The sequence below is a fragment of the Peromyscus leucopus genome, chromosome 10 (genome assembly GCF_004664715.2).
Source record: "Peromyscus leucopus breed LL Stock chromosome 10, UCI_PerLeu_2.1, whole genome shotgun sequence".
Classification (NCBI taxonomy): domain Eukaryota; kingdom Metazoa; phylum Chordata; class Mammalia; order Rodentia; family Cricetidae; genus Peromyscus; species Peromyscus leucopus.
Window position 1 is genome coordinate 9,377,028 of NC_051071.1, and position 7,217 is coordinate 9,384,244.

General features: G+C 42.1%; 1 long non-coding RNA gene across 1 annotated transcript; it reads left to right on the forward strand.

Moving 5' to 3' along the window:
• Positions 1-1,127: 1,127 nt before the first annotated feature.
• Positions 1,128-5,539, forward strand: LOC119088618. The gene is made up of 2 exons (XR_005092283.1): positions 1,128-1,850; positions 2,556-5,539. It is a non-coding gene; the product is annotated as an uncharacterized LOC119088618 (long non-coding RNA).
• Positions 5,540-7,217: the final 1,678 nt, after the last annotated feature.

A 7,217-nucleotide genomic window follows, 5' to 3' on the forward strand; every position in this document is an offset into this window, starting at 1 on the left:
TGGTGGCAAGATTAGAAGTCTCCTTGGGGCCATATCACCCATTTTTGATTTTTTGTTTTCTCTGTGAAGATAACATCATCTTCCCTGGAAGAAATCTGAGAATTATTTAAAATACTCACTAGATGGCAGAGATCATAAAGGCCCATTTGTTTCAAGCAGATGAAAGGCTTTAATAACAAAAACACTAAATGTATTTTTCCTCCAATGGAGATCTTCAATGTTTTAAAGCAACAGAAATCACAGAAAAGAAAAACATCTCAAAATTTCAGCATAATCTTACCAGGTGTTTACAATTTGGTCTGTTTAACAATATATATTGTAAGTTATTGATATATGAAGGAACCAGGCCCATATAATCTCCATATGGAAAGGAGTAGGGGCCCTCTGTGGTTTATTATACCCGTGTGCTCATTGCCACGTTAAGTGACATGTCTAACAGTTAATAGAGTGCCTCGAGTATGAGTTTCTGAAATAAATATTAGCATCCCATCTATTGGTGGTTACTGGGAGATTCAGAGAGCAGGACTGGGGCTGGCTTTCAGATGTGTTCTGTGTTTCCAGAGTTTGCGGGTCTACTGAGTACATGAGGACTTTTTATTCATTTACTTAGCCTCTTAATTTATTTTCCATTCCTCTAGTTGTTTTTAGGTGTTGGTACCCATTTAATTGTAACTAAAGCCAGAAAAGAGTTCAGTGCCCTTCAGGCACAGACACCCAGAATTATCAGTGTGTTCCAAGAGCACACAGGGATTAGAATGAGATCCAAAAGGAGGCAGAGAAAGGGAAAGGGAAATATCCATTAAAAATGGTCCCAGATGCAACCCTGATAAAACACATTGCTGCTTCTAAGCCTAAATGTATCAGTCACTGAACTAGAATTTCCAAATTAAAGGTAGAGAAACATAGTGTTGATGATCGTTTGCTCCCTGACCCTGTGATAAGTGTGGTGGTGTATAGCTCACTGCTAACACTTCTCCCCTCCCCCACAAAGTGCTAATTAAGCTTCTTGATATGTATAGAGAAAGAAACTCAGCACATTCCTTCCCATCTGTGCCGGACCATCACAATGACGGACCATGTGTATACATTCGCTGGAGTCTCCTACCTGCAACAGCTAGTGACCCTCAAGCCACTGTCACTCAACATACCGGGCATCCTTTGGCTTAGATGGTGGCATGGTTTTGAGGCTGATATATGTGTCACCCCTCCTCCACTCCCTAGAGGTGGGGTGTAGACAATTAAGGTACCAAATATCTTTAGGATATGTACTGACTAAAGGTAGAATGTTGATTTTGTCTCTTTGGGCTGGCTAGCAAGCAGTGCAGTATAAATGGCTCATAGTTCATGCATTAGGGAGTGGAGATCAAGACAGAGATGAATCCTCTCTACCAGAATTCTGCTTCCATGACTAGTAGCTGTCTTGATGATTTTCACTTCCCAAAGGTTCCTTTACTTAACAACAAGGTTGAAGGATGCCTGAGATCAGGGCTGGCCTGAGATAGCTGTACATCACGGCCAACTAATAATTTAATGTTTTTTTCAAAATCCAAATTTCAGATAAGATCTATGTATCTTTTTCTGCAAATTCATGAGATGAACTTGAGGGTAGTTTAATATTTCTACTGTGATGGGAGATTTTCCCTCTGACAGTCCTCCCTCCCCGACTTGGTTGGGATGGGATGGGGCCTGTTATGAATGCTTGGAAAAATCTTGACCCAGAGAACTTGAACAGAGACACACATAGTTCTATTTTACCAGTTCAGCTTCGAAGAAGGATGTCATCAGGAAGCTGCCCTTCAGAAGACTGGCACGTCTCACCCACGGCCCTCAGTTGGCAAAAATCTTCCGAGGTACAACACCCACGGCACAGACCTGCTTTTCCCATGTAACCGGTGACTACTTTGGAGCAGCTGGGATAGATTTGGGTGTGAAAATTACTCAGGCAGCTTTATGCAGTACTCGACTTACCACACTTCTGATTTACAGTGTCATTTGTAGAGGGCCCTTTGCCTAAGGGCCTGGTCCCGCCCTTTGGTGGTTCTGCTTCTGAAGTAAACCCCAACAGACACCAAATGCTTTGGAATCTCCTTTGTGTTTTCGTCTTCCATTGTTAGCTCTCTAAGTGTACTTCTGGTCATAGGTACACAGCACATTCTCATACCACAGTGTCTGCCACTGGTCATTATTCCCTTCTATTTCTTAGAATATATAACTAACTGTAAATCTTAGAATATAACTAACTATAAACATTTCTTAGTTTCATTTTTGGCATAATTAATTCTGGATATGTTTAGGGACCAGAATTTAAACTTATTGAGTGTTTTGAAATATACAAATATTTTTGTCAATACAACTAAAGAGATCTACAATTAAGTCACACCCACTTGGGCCCCTTTGTCCAGTCCTTTCCACATTATGCAGATGGAAAGCAGCTCAAATCCCAAAGTCTATCCAAAAGCGCGAGGAGCTAGGTCTAGGAAGACACACCCTTGTCTTTAGTTGGGCATATGTGATGCCTGTGTGATACAACTTGATTTCTGTTCTGCCTTTTCCAGGACCTTCTGCCTTGTTCTAATGGCTGTAGTTTCTAAGTGTGATCACAGTCCCTTTGGAACCCCACCCAGATGCCTTCTAAGTCCTTTGGAGGAAGAGAAGAGAACATCTGGCTGTCTTCTATGCATAGAAGTAGGCTACAAAGGGTAAATGAAAGGACGTTTTCTCCACCTACTCAGTCCAGGCAGCCCAGTTTACTTTCAGATAGGTGCATAAACATGGATGGTTAGGATAGATGGGCTCAAATGAAAGAGAAGAATGACCAAAGGTGGCTTATAACCATTTCAACTCCAATTCCAGGGGATCTTATTCGGTGCCCTCTTTTGGCCTCCATCGACACCAGGTACACACATAGTGCACAGACATACATGCAGGTAAAACATCTATACACATGAAATAATTATAACAATAATGATAAAGATCATCCAAGGGTAGTCCATTCCAAATCTCAGTTGGAAATCTAGAGCAAGATTGCCTTTTTCTTGTAATAACCATTTACTTTTCTAACATATCAGCAAATTTCACTGAAGAGGGTTCATCATGGCCTAGTCTAACAATACTTCTTCCTCTCAAATCCCAAGCTTCCTCTTTTTATCATTATCCAAAATAGACAGTGTCTGCTACTTAACCTCAGGCCAGCCCTTTCCTTTTTCCTCTTTAGTCTCCTAGTTAAACGACTGTGACTGAATCCTCTAAATGTGTGCTTTCTGTAGTCAGTTTTCTATAGGTGTGAAAAAACACCTAAGCAAAGAACTTAAGGGAGAAAAATATTTCTTTTGGCTTTAAGTTCCAGAGATTTCCACCTGTCACCATGGGAGCGTGTTACAGAGCCGGACAGCTCATCTCATGGCATCCAGGAAACAGAGGCAGAACACTTGAGCCATTGATCTTTCCCCTTCCCCCTTCATCCCATCAAAACCGCCAGCAAGGGAGATGGTGCCAGTACTCAGGGGGTGTCCCGCCTTTGTTAATCCTCTCTGGAAACACCCTTATGGGTACACACAGAGATGTGCTTTCCTCATCTTCCAAGTGGTTCCTAAGTCAGTTAAGTTGATAATCAAGATTAATCATTGCCTGTGGCTTCCAATGTTGCCAAAGAGAAGTCTTTATTTCCTGCCTTGAAGTATTATAGCAGAGGGCACAGTCTGGGATGAAAGAAGAGCGAATATAGAAACAGTTTAGGGGTGGAGTTACAATGCATGGGACGTCTCTGGAATTTTTCCTATAATAAATGAATTCCATATCACTTAGCTAGTCTCAGGAAGTAGATAGAGCCCTTTCCATTTTGGTCCAGGTTGGCTCGGGGACTTTTAAAACTGGTGCTTGGCACTAGAACATGTCAGGGCTGTGCTTCCGAAGGGATGAAGAAGGTAAGACATGACAGAAACAGTGTCAGCAAACACAGCACTGTCTGACAGAGACTCGGGGCTAAGCGTTTTATATAATCATCTCTTTTCATTCCTAGTATAATCCTGTGAAGTCAGTTCAACTATTAATTCAAATTTTAAAGATAAGGTTAAGTAAGTTACCCAGAGTCCCAGGGCAATAATTTGTGATAGCATAACTCCAATGTCTGTTCACTTAACTATTTGATTACTTTCCATCAGGATACAGAAAGATTATAAGGTAAGGACTGTGGATGGAGACAAACTCATATATATGAAGGGTCTATGTTTCAAGCCCCATCTACAGTCATTTCATATGACCTTCAAAATGTGTATTTTGTTTAAACTTTTTTATAAACAAGGAAGCTAACAGTACAATTTTAAAAAAATATGAAGGTCACACATGTGAAAATTGTAGAACCAATGTTGGACTTGCACATTGTACAGAAAGTCTACAGTTGCCTTACCATGGCATGCAGCTTGACTACACAATGTTCCATCATTCCTGCTTTGAGACACAATGACTGCATCACACGATTCAAGTACAGAGTAGAATTTATGACACATTTCTTCATCAAAAAGCATCTTTGATACAGAAATGAAAATAGATCCTCTTAACTTTGCTACCATCTTTGTTTTTCTGAAGTCAAGAAAATATATGCAGTATGTTCAAGTCGCATATGGCCTGTAGTTCATGGCTAGTTTTTTTCTTAAAAGCACTATTTCCAGGGTAAGCAGGGCAAAAAGCAGACTGCACTGACTCAATGTTTTATCTCAAGCAGAGAAAAGAAAAAAAGGAATGAAGACGTCATCACTCTGTTGATTTGCGCACATGTAACCATGATGCTGTGAGTCTGGGTTGCTTGGAGAATGTGCTGGGTAAAGGAGCAGAGGACAGAGGGAAACTTCGAGTGCTCTAGCATGGCACAGCTGAGTGAAAATTACCCTTACATCTCTGTGTGTTGGCCTGGCTGTGAAGAAGAGAAATGCCCTTCATTTCCCAGTGGGACAAATGTCAACAAGCACCATATGGCATGTGAGGCTGGGACTTGTCCTTTGCCTGTTCTGAGGAAACAGCTCCAACCTATGTTACTTTTGTGTGTGTGACATTGTCACCAAAGGCACAGCAGGCATCCTGAGAGCAAAATCTACCCTGCACTTCTTTGGAGAGGCATCCAGAAGGTGGGCAGGTGCTTTTTAGTAAGTGTGGGTGAAGGAGATTGCCTTATGATGCCCATTCACTTCCTTCCTCCTCTAGCAACTGAACAGATGTGCAGTGAGGAGTCTATTTCTTCATTTCAGCGAATCTCACGGAAACTCACCCATGTGTCTGTGGACATTCCTTCCTTCCACAGTTCCTCCAACCTTTCCATTGCCATCATCTCCATGTACTTTGGCCATCAGCCACTTCCTTTTCTTCCAAGCTTTTCCGTATAACCTCTGAGCGCAGGGAAGAATGGACACAGGTGCCCTCACCTCATCATGTGGATTTCCTCCTGCTTTCTTGGAAGGATGGAAGTCAGTCTCTGTACTTCACCTTCGGTATTTTTTAAAATGTGATCCCTATAAAAGATTTATATATTAAAAATGTTTTGTGTGTATGTGTGTACCTCCCCAAGATTATGTGCTGCATGCAGGTTCCAGCGAGGAGCCGAGGAGGGCATTGGGTGCCCTCGAACTGGAGTCACAGGCAGTTGTGAGACATCATGTAGGTGTCAGCAGCTGAACCCTGGTCTTCAGCGTAAAAGGTAAGCTTTATTAACCACATAATCTCCCCACCTCCTGTAGGCATTTTTTGCCTAATAAGGTTTGAGGAAATGAAATAGTTCTTATATCCACATGCCACTCTCAGATGTACATGAGTAAGAGGATACTGAAGAAAAATAGAAGGGAGGTGGAGAGTGGGGGAGGATAGGAGATGGGCAAAACAGCTATCATGGTGTGGGAAATACAAACAATGCTAAACATTCAGGCAACAGAGTATTTTAATTCTCAACATGATGGACAGAATGTGGGGGAGTGTTGTAGCTTATGAAAACACACAAAAAAAAAATTTAGTACAACACCCAGGAGGTAGGATGGGAAGACAAACAATATACGACATCATAATGTGATTCTCTCAAATACTGAGGAGAGAAAATGAACATGGTGTGATCAGAGATGGATTCCACAATAGTAGGTTAGGGCCTGAGTGCCTGAGAGAGCAATACAATTAAGGAAAACAAATCATTTGTCCCTGATACCCAACTTCCATGACGATTTCTTGTGACCTAAATCTGTGGCATTTCTCTTCTGTGTCTCAGAATAACTGAAACACCTCTCGTCTCCATGGAGCCCTGTGGTAGGCATTTTCAGCTGTTCATGCCCATGCAGGGAGGAGTGGTCAGGACATCATAAGCCTACAGGGATTCTCAGACTCAAGCAGGTATATGCCACAGAAAACGCTTACGTTAAAACACTCTTAGAAAATATCAAAAGCAAGTGCATTCTGCTCCCCCACCTTGCCGAATACCTACTGTACTAACTGGAAGATGTGAGCTGAAAATGAAACTTGGAGCTTTTTTTGTAATTCCTCCTTGGAACTCTGAGGTACAGAGAAAGCTACTCTCAAGTTTCACATTCTGTCTCATGCTGTAGCACCCATGCTTTTAGTACCAAATATGGCAATACTTCTGTCTGAACATCCAAATTTCTTCCCCATCTTCCTCGGGGAAGCAGCCACCTGTTGGCCAACTGGGCCATAGATGTGTGGTTACCAGCAGTACAGTATGGCCAATGGAGTTAGAGGACAGGGAGGGTATGGAAGGTCTATGTTGGCCTGGGCAGCCAGCTCGGACTGTATGGAACAGAGTGTTGAGTGAGGACACTTATTTGGATCCACAGCTGTGGCTTTGCAATTTCCTCACCTTGTGGGGAAAGTGGGGCCAGGAGAGGACAGAAATCTACCTTCTAGAATAGCAGTCCTCAACCATGAGTCACAACCTCTTTGGGGTCACATAGCAGATATTGACCTTGCAGTTCATAACAGTAGCAATATTTCACTTACAAAGAAGCAATAAAAATAATTTTGTGGTTGGGGTCACCACATATGAGGAACTGTATAAACAGTCGCAGCATTAGGAAGGTTGAGAAGCACTGCTCTAGAGTGTATGGTAGGCATGGTTTTAGAAGCACTGATCTATGGAAGCCATCATGCTAGGCTGAAACATGAATACAGATTCAAAGGGGATAAAGGTTTGGTCCATGTGTTTTGCTTTCTTGTCAGAGAGCAGAGTCTCA